Source organism: Aethalodelphis obliquidens, unplaced genomic scaffold (genome assembly GCF_003676395.1).
Source record: "Aethalodelphis obliquidens isolate GAN/ISIS:26980383/991018 unplaced genomic scaffold, ASM367639v1 scaffold27, whole genome shotgun sequence".
In the NCBI taxonomy this organism is placed as follows: Eukaryota; Metazoa; Chordata; class Mammalia; order Artiodactyla; family Delphinidae; genus Aethalodelphis; species Aethalodelphis obliquidens.
The window spans coordinates 5449301-5464400 of record NW_020837971.1 but is presented as its reverse complement, the minus strand read 5'-3'; the positions used below and the strand labels follow the sequence as shown (position 1 = coordinate 5464400).

At 40.0% G+C, this 15100-nt stretch overlaps 2 protein-coding genes across 2 annotated transcripts in view; one reads left to right on the top strand and one right to left on the bottom strand.

Moving 5' to 3' along the window:
* FBXL13 (F-box and leucine rich repeat protein 13) overlaps positions 1-15100 on the top strand; it is a 183410-nt gene that overhangs the window by 112238 nt on the left and 56072 nt on the right.
* Positions 1-15100, bottom strand: part of LRRC17 (leucine rich repeat containing 17) — a 102057-nt gene that overhangs the window by 40563 nt on the left and 46394 nt on the right. The window contains exon 2 of the mRNA XM_027123838.1: positions 2022-2102. The gene's annotated coding sequence lies outside the window, so the exon portion shown is untranslated. The remainder of the gene's footprint in view (positions 1-2021; positions 2103-15100) is intronic.

Sequence of the window (15100 nt, the reverse complement as noted above, 5' to 3'; positions counted from 1 at the left end):
ATAACCTATAATGGAATATAATCTGCAAAAAAACTGAGTCACTATGCTGTATACCTGAAACTAACACAATATTGTAATTCAACTATACTTCAATTTAAAAAATGAGCAAAACATAAAAGTCTTTCTCTAGCAACAAAAAGGAATATATTAATATATATATATATCAATGTATTCTTGCATTCTTATATTGTGGTTCCGTGTGTGGATTTTAATCCTCATAAATGATATTGTGCTATAGTTCTGGCTCTTTCTCTTATTTCTGACAATGTTTCTAAAGGTGTCTCAGTCACCTCTTCTCTCGAACCCCTTAATCTCTTAATCATAGAGAGCCCCAAGATTCAGTTTTGGGTCTACTTTTCTTCTCATCACGCACTTGGTGATGTCACCTAGATCATGGCTTTAAATATCACCTACAACAACAAACACTGATATAAAAAAAAGAATCACACAACAAACAAAAGGTTCTAGGTATCAGACACAACAATAGAAACTGGAAAAATGGTAAGACATGTTCCCTAATCTAAAGAAGATCAAAATACAGTGGAGGAGACAGACAGGCATAAAAATTATTTTACAATGTGGTAAGAGAGGAAGTATAAATGTGGTTAAGAGCACAGACTAAAACACCAAACAGACCCAGTTTGAAATCTTAGCTTTACCTATCACTTCTAGCTGTGTATTCTTAGGTCAAATAACCTCTCTAAGGCTCAGTTTCCACATATGCTAAAGGGGATAATCATAATACCTACCTGATGGGGTTCTAGCCATAAGTAAATAAGATAATGCATGTGAACCACTTAGTAGAGTGTCTGGAACAACTATTTTAAGTGCGATACCAGATGTACATATGTACATGAGGGTAAGGAGCCTTAAAGAGGGAATAATGAACATCCTGAGTGATCTGGAGGTTATCTGTTGAGTGGAACCTTGAGACATGAATAGGAATTCATGATTAAGAACAGGAGGGAAAGGAAAACAACATAGGAGCAAGGTGTACTCTGTAAAGAGAAAAGGCAGGAGTTAGTGTTCATGTGGGAAAATAACAGGAATGGTTGAAAGATTCTTAAGCATAGAAGTAAGGTCGGGTATTATGTCAAGATAGAGCTGAGCAAAACCTATAATATTTAGTAAGGTATGGGCAGTTTCATAGTTACAATAATCAAACACAAAGGCCTGGGCTTCCCTGGTGGCGCAGTGGTTGAGAATCTGCCTGCAGGTGCAGGGGACGTGGGTTCGAGCCCTGGTCTGGGAAGATCCCACATGCCGCGGGGCAACTAGCCCCATGAGCCACAATTACTGAGCCTGCGCGTCTGGAGCCTGTGCTCTGCAACAAGAGAGGCCGCGATAGTGAGAGGCCCGCGCACCGCGATGAGGAGTGGCCCCCACTTGCCGCAACTAGAGAAAGCCCTCGCACAGAAACGAAGACCCAACACAGCCATAAATAAATAAATAAATAAAATTTAAAAAAAACAAAAAAAACACAACTTAGAGACCAGCAGTCCAATGCCAATTTTATATGACGAAGTGGGGTTTAAAAAATAAATTTGATTAGAAATGGAAAAAGCTAAAGGCAATTTTAAAGTCAACAAAAAATGAGAATTATTTGGATTATAATTGAGACCACTGCTCATTCTCAGGTCATGTGATTTGAGACTCAGGTAGTACAGGAAATTATGATCCAGTTTCCATCCTTTGTCTCTTCTGATCCAACAAAATATACCTTGTCATTAAAAATCTCAAATGATGGACTACCTTCCCTAAATCTGCCTTCTACACAGGGCGTCTATGAAGCCTGGAAACATAAGTAACCTTTTACTTTTTTACAGATTGAAGATGTCTTTGACAATATTACACATATTCGCCTATGTCTGGGTAAAGAGACACTTTCTAAACCTCTTTAGTTTTATTTTAACAATAAACTTTCATTAAGTAATTTTTTTTAATTACAAAAATAAGGAGAAAAAAATGTGGTAATCTAAAGTGGCAGGGCCACACACTCCACGTACTGGGCACTCACTCACCTTCACAAGGAGTTCGTTCAGTGAGCTCCTTCTCACTACTGTACACCGCTCCGGAGGCCTTCCCTTCTTGCCACAAGACATCTACAGAGAAAGGGAAGACCACTGGATCAGTAAGCAGGAGCCTTTGGGAAGACAGGTTCTAATAAAGAAGAAATAGGAAGAAACTCCTCTGCGTACAAAAGAAAAAAAATGTTGGAGTGGAAACTCAAAGGCGTTCTTACATTAAATCAAGAAAAAGAACTCCAATAAAGAGCTATCACAGGGCTTCCCTGGTGGCGCAGTGGTTGAGAGTCCGCCTGCCGATGCAGAGGACGCGGGTTCGTGCCCCGGTCCGGGAAGATCCCACATGCAGTGGAACGGCTGGGCCCGTGAGCCATGGCCGCTGGGCCTGCGCATCTGGAGCCTGTGCTCCGCAACGGAAGAGGCCACAGCAGTGAGAGGCCCGCGTACCGCAAAAAAAAAAAAAAAAGATCTATCACAGCAAAATAGAGATGAAAGACCAACAATTACCATCAACAACAGTGTGAAAAAGGTATTAACAGCATCTAGGTACAATAAAGATAGTCCAATAACAATGTCATCATCCTCAACTGCCTTCCAGCAGCAGAACAATTTTCCTTTATCTATACTCATTTTCTGTTCTCTGTATGGCTCAGGTTGACCTTTTTCGGCAGTGGCTTCCTTCTTCTCTGCCTTCCTAGCCAGTCAAAGGAAGTGTGTGAACTGCTATGAGCAGAGTTAGCAGAAAAGAGTAAGGCGAAGGTGTGGAATTTCAGTATACTATCGCCAGAGCTGGAGCCAGGGAACTGAATCCCTGACTAGACAAACCGTGGTGAGAGATGAGCCATCAGCCTCCTGTCCTCAGGGACCCCTCCTTCAGACAAGCCCGGAAACCCATACAGAATTAGCCACCTGCTTCCAGCAACCTCTGCTGCAGCACTCAGCATCAGGAACACAGCCATCACTGGGAGAAGGCTCAGAGGACAGGTTCCTGACCAGAATGTAAGGTCTGACTTTCCACTTCCTGTCTGAGGTGCTCCCCCAGAGACACTCTACAATACCAACGAATCTGTTCATGTGGGTGTCTCGGGTCCTTTTATGACAACATGGCTGTGCCCTATTGAAAGTGGGTAGTGAGAATTACAGAAGCTCCCTAGCTGAAAACTGTTGCCACGGGTTCTACAAAGCCAAGATGTGCAGTTCCAATGAGAGCAGAAGACTGAGTAGTGAATATCCAGACAAACCCCTCATTCTCACGTGATCTGTCAGCTCTGGCTTGTGGTCAATTTGACTTTCCCTCTTTCTTTAGAGGACACTGGTCTGTGCCATGCATGTCTTCAGACCAGAGGTCACTAGCATCTCAAAAGTAGGATATATGGTTTTATTTCCTGTTCTTTTACTGGGGCTACAGAGTATGGCAATGGACAGTGACTTAAAAGCAGAAGGGAAGGAAATATGCTGCAGCCAACCAGCCCCCATAATCATAGAAATCTTTAATATACAGGCCTCAGAGAATGCTAATCCTTGCTTTATATCATATATAAATCCTGGACTGTATCTAGTTTTGTACCATCTGATGTCAAAAATTCAACACATGTCAATTAGAAATTTTTAAATGTAATATGGTATCCTGGACTAGATCCTAGAACAGGAAAAAAGACATTATAGAAAAACTGGTGAAACAGGAATAGAATTTGTAGTTTAGTTAATAGCACTGTAACAATGTTAATTTTTTAGTTTTGACAAATGTACCATGGTTATTTTAGATGTTAGCATCAGGAGAAGCTGGGTAAGGGGTATGTGGGAAATCTCTGTATTATCTTTGCAAATTTTCTATAAATCTAAAATTATGCCAAAAAAACCCAACAACACTCATATATGTATATATGTAAAATATATATAATGTATATATAAAATCATTACATATGTATATGCATAATATACACACAAATATATGCTCACATACGTATATACACATACATATATATGTAATGTATGCACATAGGAGTATGTTTATATATGTATATATACATGTGCATGTATATGTGTTTATAGGAGTATATATGTATACAGGAGTACTTATATATGTTATATATAGAGAGAAGTAATATATGTATATATGCATGTACATATATATACATATACACATATTATGTATACATACACAGACACATATATATGATAGATAATATAGATCTTCAACCCAGAGTGCTCTCTCGAATTTTAGACTCATATCTTTTAAAAAATGTATTCATTTATTTTATTTATTTTTGGCTGCATCGGGTCTTAGTTGCAGCACGAGGGCTCTAGTTGAGGCACACAAGCTCAGCAGTTGTGGCATGCGGGCTTAGTTGCCCCGCGGCACGTGGGATCTAACTTCCCTGATCAGGGATCAAACCTGCGTCCCCTGAATTGCAAGGCGGATTCTTTACCACTGGACCATGAGCGAAGTCCCTAGACTCTTAAATCTTAAAAAAAAAAAAAAATCCCTGCTCGAAAATGTAACTCCTTGCTCCACCTTTGGCCTTTCCTATCTCAGTTAATTACAGCTCCATGTTTACAGCTGCTTAGGCCAAAAGTCTTGGAGTCATCTGTTACAGACTGAATTGTATCTGCTCCAAATTAGTATGTTGAATTCCTAACCCCTGGTATCTTAGAATGTGACCTTGTTTGGAAATAAAGTCATTACAGATGTAATTAGTTAAGATGAGATCATTAGGGTGGGCCCTAATGCAATGTGACTGATGTCCTTACAAAAAGGGGAAATTTGGACACCGACACATGCATTTACATGGAAAGCGCCATGTAAACATGAAGATAGCCATCTACAAACGAATGAGAGAGGCCTGAGCCATACCCTTCCACCAACCCCGCTAACACTGTGATCTTGGACCTTTTGGCCTCCAGAACTGTTGGACAACAAATTTCTGCTGTTTAAGCCACCAGTTTGTGGTACTTAGTTATAGCAGACCTAGCCAACTAATACAATATTCTTGACTTTTTCTCTCACACTCCACATGCACTCTGTCAGGAAGTCCAGTTGACTATTACTTCAGAATCTCTCCAGGATCTGACCACTCCTCACCATTTTCACAGTTACTACCCAAGTTCAGGTCACCATCATCTCTTGCCTGGATTATTGTGATAGCTACCTAACTGGTCTCTGTGCTTTCACTTCAACCTCTAAGTTTCCTCTCAACACAGCAGCATCTAGAATGGTCTTTTGAAAACCCAAGTCAATGTTCTGCCTCAGTTCAAATACCTGGCAACTCTTCCTATTTACTCAATAAAACAAAAGCCTTGGAAGGACCTTCAGGATTCCATATAATCTGCCTCCTTCCCTAACTGTCTCTCTAACATTACTTCCTACTACTCTTCGTCTTACCAACTCTGCTCCAGCCACACTGGCTTCCTTGATGTTCTTTCAACACACAAGCTCTTGCCTTCGGGTTTTTTGCACTGGCTGTTTTCCTTGCCGGGAACACTCTTTCTGCAGCTACCTGTATGGCTTTCTCACCTCCTTTAAGTCTTTCTCCTTTAAGTGGATAAAAATGCATCAGCTAAAATGCTCCAAAGAGATCCATATTAGTTCCATGTTCATATCAGAGCTCTCTAACATATGATCTTGTTTCTTTCAAAATCTCAAAGAAGAAAATACGGGTAGGATTAAGAGTTTTAATGGAAAGGATAAGTCTATCTTACATGTACATGAGAAAGTGCCAATTAGGAGGGCAGTGATTCCTGGTTATGCTTTTCCTTTACCCTCTGCTCTGTTTGTGTGTAACTCCAAGGGTTCTCATGTTGATATTGCCTTTGGGTAGCCACTTTTCCTACAGATTCATGTATCTCCAATTGTGTTTAGCAGTGGGTTATAGCTAGGCAGGGAATAATCACAGCTATGCTGGGAAGGAAGGCTAGGCTGAAGCCAATCTCTGGTTGAAACCCAAGTGGCCAGAAACCAGTAACTCTGAACATGGAGTGGGAAAAGGAGCCAGATGAAGAGTGGGGAGTTTGGGCCAAGGTACAGATTTACATGTTCAGATTTAAGATTTAAGTTAAACCAGAGAGCAAGAGAGCTTACAACAGTTTCTGCCTCTCCGTTCCCGTGCTCTTCATTTCCAGCCTAAGTACTTCCATTAGGCTTACTTTTTGCCCTCTGACTAAACACCCTCATACTTTCCCTTTCTCCCATTCACCAGGTTAACTTTCACATACCCTTTGAGGCTCTGCTCAATCACAGCGTTCTCTAGGAACCCCTTGCTGACCCCTCATTTCCCCTAACCCAGGTTGGGTTAAGATCCCTTTATTCCACTTCCACTAAGCATTCTCTGTGTATTTGATGGTCTGCTTATTTGTCTGCTCTCCGCCCCACTGTGAGCTTCTTGATGGTCAGGATGGTGCCTTATTTATCTGTATCTGTATCCTCAGTGCATAATAAATACCTGGCACATAGTAGGACTTTGATCAATGTTTCATGAATGAATGAATGAAACTGCAGCCAGTTTCAGGGTATGGCTAGCCAGGTTCTTCAGGTGGAAGCTCAGGAGGCTTGTTAGGTATCTGAGAAGTTGGCAACTTGCTACAGCAAGGTCTGATGATCTTTTCTTGGTAAGAGTTGGGTCTGACATTTCTTTCGATTTACAGGGAGAAAAGAGCCTAGGAAACTACAAAATACTAAAGTGAAAGTATGTTTTCATCAATTATTTTTCAGTTACTACACAAGTCAACAGAAATGAAAAGGGACAGCATCCCAGAGATGTTCAAATGATTGGAATACTCAATATAGTAATAATGGTTTATCAGTAATTCCTGTACTATTAAATCTCTCTGGGAACCATGAATCTTAAAGGTACACTGTGTAAACTGCAAACTGGAAGATTCTAAGGTCATTTTAGTTCTCTCTAGGCTACATAAATTCCAACCTCCCCTTTCAGAGAGGCAAAGATCATGGAAGGTCTTACTTATTCACCTCTGGGGTTTGTGGTGGAGGTGGGAGAAAGCCACGGAGGCACATCCGGGGATGAATGCATTAGCCAAATGGAACAGAGACTGCATAAGCAGAGCAACCTCTCTCACTCTCTCTCTCATACAGCAGAAGGCAATGGGATGGTGAAAGGAGCCCCAAACTGAAGTTAAGAGACTCAGGATCTAGTCCTTGCTATGCCACTAAGCACTTGTGCAACCCTGGACATTTACTTGCTTTTTCTGCTTCAGTTCTCTCTTCTGTAGAATGGCTAGGTTAGCTAGATGATCTCTGAGATCTTTTTCAGCTTTAGGATTTTGTGTTTCTGTATGATGACTAACCAAGATAACTAAAGAAGGAGTAAGACTGGGGGAAAAGAATAATGAATGGTATTTTGGAAAAGCTGAATTTGAGGTTCCTGTGATATACCTGGTTGTCAATGACAAGAACTAATTGAAAGTGGAAGTCTGGTCCTTGGAGCAGAGCTGGGAGTGGAGGTACAGATTTGGTAGTTTATCAGCAGGAGGTAAATGGAACAATAAAAGTTATGTGACCAGCTAAACCAGTTGTGAATAAACAGGTTATGTACCAAAATAACTTGGTAACAGCCAAATTATAATTCATTTAATATTTATTTGATTACATTTTCCCTTATTCTATATTTTAATGGATGGTAATAATAACTGTTACCATTTGTTGGGTATTGGCTATGAGCTAGGTGTTGAAGAAAGTGTTTTACATTTATTATCTCATTTAATATTTATAAATAACTACATGAGGTCAGTATCACTATTCCCATTTTTGAGATGTGGAAACTGAACACTGGTCTGTTGGTAAATATCTAACAACTGGATAGGAACACGCAAATCCCTGAGTTACAGTGGTTGTTGACCTCCATGGTGTAAAAACTCTCACCATGGCCTATTTCAAGCTAACAACAAGAGGTCACTGAACAGAGAGATAGGAAGAAATGTGCCTTATGTAACACTGTCACCATACAGATATAATAAACATACATATCTTCAAGAGCATAGATAATGGTAACGTGGTAAAATAATTAGAAGGTCATGAGTTTGGGTATTCACTACACTTGTTAATATTGTTTATTTAATTTTAAGTTTATATGATTTAATCTTTTAACTAGCTGTGTTTAACAACTGGCTTCCATAGTTCCTAAAATTTTAACAATCTGCTCTTGCAAGCTAGTATAAGCTGGCTCCACACACCACTGAAAATGATGCTAAGACAGAGTAAGTAACTTGCCTAAGGTCACATAGAAAATGTCTGGGTCAAGATTAGAACCTTGATCCACCTAATTCTGAAGACCAGGCTCTTAACCACTAGACTATCATCTGTAAAACTATAAAGTGCTATATACTGTGTATGGTAAAAAATTATTGCTGCATTTCGTATTTGAAAAAAATGTTATGTGGTCTTAAGTGTCATCAGTAAGGAGGGGTTCTAGTGGAAAAGCAGCCATGAATCAGAAAAGTCACAGTGCAATTTCTGCTTTTCTGGGTCAGTTCTTGTGCTTGAGTTTCCCTGTTAAAGGAATGTTTTGTGTCCTTTTTGAATCGCACTTCAACCCGCATTGGGAAAAAAAAATAGAAGAATTTATTAACATCTTTTAACGTTTCTTGTAGACAGGACTCATGGAAATTTAAATGGTTGTTATTATTACTTTGAATATAACTTTATACTAGCCATACTGAAAATAAAATATAAAGAAATATAACAAACACCTATCGTTTAGCATCCATAGATTAATGCAATCTCTTTGTAGCCAAAATGTATAAGGATGTTTATTACATTAAGTAGCAAAAAAATAAAACATCTGGAAACAATTTTTAGATCTTGAAGAATCAGATGACAAAATGATGAGTCTCAGGGGACTAATCATATTCACCCCTCTGGAGAAAAGGTTTGAAAAAAATTTTAATGCTTTCTGAAAAACCATACTTATTTTAGCTTCTCCTCTGCTCCCTATCATAGGAAATGACTTACACACAGAATTTCATGAACTGCTCATAAAACTCTACTTAGGTCTTTGGACCTGAGTGAAGCCCGTAGTTAGGATTGCAGCTGTAAAGCCACCATCTAGCTCAATAAATCTAGACAAACCAAGTAGCTCTATGGATCACTGTGTTGTAAAAATAACGTATCATAGTTGTGATTCTCTTGGTTAAAAAAGGGACTTCCCTGGTGGTCTGGTGGTTAATACTTCACCTTCCAGTGTAGGGGGTGAGGATTTGATCCCTGGTCGGGGAGCTAAGATCCCACATGCCTCGCAGCCAAAAAAACGGAAACATAAAAAACAGAAGCAATATTGTAACAAATTCAATAAAGACTTTAAAAATGGTCCACATAAAAAAAAATCTTAAAAAAAAGAAGGAGATAAAGCTCCGTTATAATACAGGGGAAGCTATAAGTAATTTGGCCAGTGGGTGAGGAAGAGAACAACATAGTATACTCTAGACAAGAATGGTAAAGTTTAGGAAGGGTCAGCCTGCTTCTGCAGATCGCAGCTCTGAGTCATTGTGCGGTGAGTACATGCTGAGTTGGCACGCATGCTTGCCTTCCTGGCATCCGCAGGCTTTACTAATCTTGTGTTCTAGTTCCTTACTCACATTGGAAAATGAAACTTTTTTTCTTGTTTGGCTGTTCAGTGTTTTTAGATATATATGGCAATCTTTAACAAATGACTGTATTGACTATGCTCCACCCCCACACACACTTTGGAACTACAAATTTACATTCTACAAACAACTTATTTGACAACTACTTGGTCTATGAACAAGCGGTTGTTGTATCATACTTTGCGCTAAGCATGGTGCTGTACTGTAAAGGATATGATGGATAAGATGCTGTTCATGTTCCTTGGCAGGGATATTAGACATGTGCATAGATATTAGACATGTGCATAGATATTAGACATGTGCATAGATATTAGACATGTGCATATAAGGCAGAAGATGCAAAATGCAAAGTGAGGGCTCTGGTCGTTGGTGCTCTGAGATGTAAGACAAAGAGACAGCTCTATCTGAAGCTTCTTCCAGGGCTACCTGGGAGAAGTGCATTAGTGAACATAGAGGGGGTGGCCATGAAGAATATATAGACTGGAAAGTACAGCATCATCCAAAGAGAGAGATTGGCAGAGATAACAATTAGACCTCTCTTCCTGTCACCACAGAGGACACAATATTTGAAAGCCTGTCAAGCCCTGTTAACACAGATCCTGGGAAGTGTTCCTACTGAAGCTTGTGGCACATTTGAATGCAATAAAACACAATATTCCATAATGCTTTGGGAGAAATCTTTGTCTTTCCAACAATTCATTCTACTTGCTAAGCCACGCTTCTCTGAGGTCACCAAGAAGTCATGAAGGATATATGGATATGACTAAAGTCATCACATTACACGTTAGTCACTGGCTGCAGTGCTGGTTAGAATGAGAGAAACAGCTGGAAATGGTACAGGAACACAGTGTGGGCCATGTCTACCTAAGATGGATATTTCTAGCTGTCATAGAGGGTCTGGCCCTATATATACCTCTTTTCTGTGCTGTTGAGCTAACTGATTCAAAGACACTGTTGTTAAGAAGTGGAAACTGGGAGCTTGGTAAGATGCTATCCTCACTGAGGTAAGTCTCTTCCTTCTTTTTACCACTTTGGAGTGGCTAGGAGGGATCTGAGCTAGACCTTGATGCACAGCACTCTCGTCTTCATTTTGTATGGTTCACTGATAGCGCATTTCCCACACAGACAGCTGTGTCCTGTTGTGCTGATGGGTTGAGACACACGAGGCAGATGGAGAGAATTTCCCTGTGATCACCAAGGATTCTCTGCCCCCAATAGCAGCAATAGCAGTCTGCTGGGACTTCAGACTGGAACACCACTGGTGTGGCCAACTTCCCCAAGTTCCTAAATCATTGGGAACTTAAACCAGAAAATAGCAGAGTGGCAGGGCTCCAGTTGGTGCCCAAATTGAAGCCCAAATCACCTCAAAACTAAACAACAAGATATTAGATCCCAAGTTTTGTAAGAATACTATACAGAAAATGCACAGATACCAGATGTGGTGAAACCCGGAATTTGAACGTGGTAAAATATTTTGCTTTTTCCTCCTAGAGATGAATCTCTAATTTCAGGCTTATATCACCATTCTTTCAGTGAAGAGAAAGAACAACTAATAGTTGGTTACCCTAAAGGATTCTGACAGGAATACTTGAGTCATGAAATATTAGCCAAGCAACTCTCTGGATATTCTAAAATAAACTGTGTAGAGAACTAAGTGTTTCATGCCAGGACAAAACTAAAAAGCTTTTCTCAGAGGTCTCCCTGACCCCCCTTTTCTGTATACAATCTTATTGGTTGATAGCACCCAGTTTTTGGCTGCATTGCAAGGAACCACTCAGCTGTGGCTGATTACTGCTCTCATTTTTTCCCCTTGTTCAGGAATCTTCTCATGAGCATGTTTCTGAGAAAGCAAGACAGAAAAAGTTTTTCGCTTGTTTTGGGGAAGCCATTATTGGAGAGGCTAGTGTTAGGGTAATAGACTAGGGCTGAGATAAAGGGGAGGAATTTAGAAGTGTTGTGAAAAACAACTGTTTCCATCCCTGGAGTTGTGAGTCACAACGGGAGAAATAGTCTCTATCCTTGGCTCTGCGGTGGAGAGCCACAGAGTCACGGTGTGACTCAGGAACATTCTTTCATTCATTCGGCACTTATGGAGCTGCCACCCTGTGTCTGACACTACGTCCAGCACTGGGGACGCACAGTGAGGAATAGATAAGGAACCTGTTCTCAAATCACACAATTTCTCTAAATACCTTTTCTTTATGTTTACAATGTGAGGGATGGACTAGAATGATCTTTCGAGGCCCTCTACCTCTAGTACTTGAACCTTTATTTTTCTGTGGGCTCACAATGTGCCCAGAAGAACAGTAACAGGAAAACTGGTTCTCAAAGCACATGCCAGATATTGTGCTAACTAATCACTTTTATATACATTACTCTATTTGTTTTCTCAAGAAACTCCTAAAATAAGTATTATTATATCCATTTTATAGATGAGAAAACATCTATAAAGCATCAGAGAGGTTGAGTTACCTTTTGTTGTAAGTGAGAAAGAGGCAGTGCCAGACTCAAACCCAGCTCTGCTGACTCCAAGCCCAGCATTCTTTCCCCCTCCTCTGTTCTCCAGATTTATAATGTTAATTCATCTCCCCTGGACTTTTCTCTGGGAATATTTATGGAAAACTTATTCAAGAACCCATGGCAGTACAATATGAAATATGTAACTTTTGCCTTATGGGTCTTCCATTAGTTTTCCTTCCCTCTTTACCTACTAAGTTTTCTTATTCATCCCAAGGGTGATCTTGCCACTTCATTTAAGCCCAGGGCTTCCACTGCTTTGCCTTTGCTTGTGCTTTACTTTCAGTTTGGAATCATTTTCAATCTTGTCTTCAGCCAAATTCTGTACTCTTTCCCACACTTTGTCTTACTCCTAAACTTAATTCATTCATCCCCTAATAGTTATCCAACACAGTAAGAAGTTAAAAAAAAGAGTATAAGATCATGTCCTTGGGGGAAATAAGATATGCACAGATTATAGGAAAGTTATAGGCTAAAATACTTATAGACCTGTAAGGGAAAGAGAAGGAAGGTAGCAGAATAGGGCTGGAGTCACTGGAACTTGAGGAATAGTTAAGGCTTGATTAGATGAAAAGAGAAAGAGGCAGGGAGAGGTAACAAGGTCAGACAAAGAGCAGAGAGGTCCGCTGAGTATTGAAGAAGTTGGATGTCTTTCTGGCTGGAGTGACTAGGTTTGAAGAACTATGGAAGCTGGAATGGAACATTTGAACTGGATGTTATTGTTGAAGAATGTTAATCAGAAGGAGTACTGGATTAAGAGTTTGCACACCTGTGTTCTTGCCTGATCAATTTGTAATCTGGAGAAAATTGATCAAGAGACCTGAGTCTCCATTTCCTTATCTCCTGGGGCTACCTCGGTCTATAGAAGTCCAAGCTCCTTAGAATAGCCTGTCTCTTCTCCTACTGTTCCCACCTCCAGCCATTTTATAGTATGTCTTTACGTGTGAGGAGTCAGTTATGAGCTAAGACCTTTCACAACATGGTATAATCACATGTACTCTGTGAGAACGCTCACAGTGCTGAAAAACATGATTTCTCACAAAGGTACACAAGTTAAATAATAAAAATTAAGCTATACAATTTAAATAATGAAATCAGGCTACACAAGTTAAATAATACTCATACACATGCATTAAAAATTGAATTTTTGATCGTGAGTTTGGGATTAGCAGATGCAAACTAGTATATATAGGATGGATAAACAAGGTCCTACTATATAGCACAGGGAACTATTATATTCAATATCCTGTGATAAACCATAATGGAAAAGAATATGAAAAAGAATATATATATGTATGTATAACTGAATCACTTTGCTGTACAGCAGAAATTAACACAACATTGTAAATTAACTATACTTCAATAAAATATTAAAAAATGGAATTCTTACCCTACCAATTTCATAATTTAACTTTAAGACACTAAAGTTCCTTAATTAAATATTTAGAATTAAAACTTTAAGGCTAGAGAGTTTCTGTTTTAACTTGAAAATGTGAGGCAACAATAAGGTCTTAGGGCTTTCTTTTCAGTTGTGTATGATTCAGACAGTTAGTGGTGCCAGATATGATGAATGGTCTCAAAGATGCTAATCTGGAAAAAAAATGTGGCCAGGCAAGCGCAGATGATCAGCCAGAACAAAGCAGGCAAGAGCAAAAAGAGCATCAACCATGAGTCTTAGGAAAAGTCAATGTCCAAAGTCTTCAAGGAAGCTGTGATGTTAATTTTGGTGTGTCAACTTGGATGGGCCATGGGGTGCCCAGTTTTTTGGATAAACATTTTTCTAGGTTTGTCTGTGAGGGTGTTTCTGGATGAGATCAATATTTAAGTCAGGAGACTAAGTAAAGCAGATTGCCCTCCCCAGTGTGGGGGTCTCATCCAATCTGTTGAAGGCCTGAATAGAACAAAAAGGCTGAGAAAGGGAAAATACACTCTCTTTGCCTGTCTTCAAGCTAGAACACTGGTCTTTTCCTACCTTCAGACTTGGACTCAGACTGGAACAATACCTTCAGCTCATCTGGGTCTCCAGCTTACCAACTGCAGATCCTGGGACTTCTTAGTCTCTATTGTTGTATGAGCCAATTCCTTATAATAACTCTATGTATCTACGTATGTATGTATGTATGTTTCTATCTATCCATCCATCCATCCATCCATCCATCCATCCATCTATCCATCTATCTCCTATTGGATCTCTTTCTCTGGGGAACCCTGACTAACACAGTAGCATTAGCATCTGGATCCAAAAGTGAAGGAACAAGGCAGCAGGTTTCTCTCAGAGTCCAGTGGCAAAAGGTCTTTTGTGTCCTTTTAAAGACATATGTACCCCAATGTTCACTGCAGCACTATTTACAATAGCCAGGTCATGGAAGTAACCTAAATGCCCATGGACAGACAAATGGATAAAGAAGATGTGGTACATATATACAACAGAATATTACTCAGCCATAAAAAGGAACAAAATTGGGTCATTTGTAGAGACGTGGATGGATCTAGAGACTGTAATACAGAGTGAAGTAAGTCAGAAAGAAAAAAAACAAATATCCTGTATTAACATATATATGTGGAACCTAGAAAAATGGTACAGATGAACCAGTTTGCAGGGCAGAATTTGAGACACAGATATAGAAAACAAACGTATGGACACCAAGGGGGGAAAGTGGCGGGGGCGATGGTGGTGGTGGTGTGATGAATTGGGAGATTGGGATTGACGTATGTATAAAATGGATAACTGATAAGAACCTGCTGTATAAAAAAATAAATTAAGTAAAATTCAAAAAAAAGAAAGGGGCTTCCCTGGTGGCGCAGTGGTTGAGAGTCCGCCTGCTGATGCAGGGGACACGGGTTCGTGCCCCGGTCCGGGAGGATCCCACATGCCGCGGAGCAACTAGGCCTGTGAGCCATGGCTGCTGAGCCTGTACGTCCAGAGCCTGTGCTCCGCGACGGGAGAGGCCACAACAGTGAGA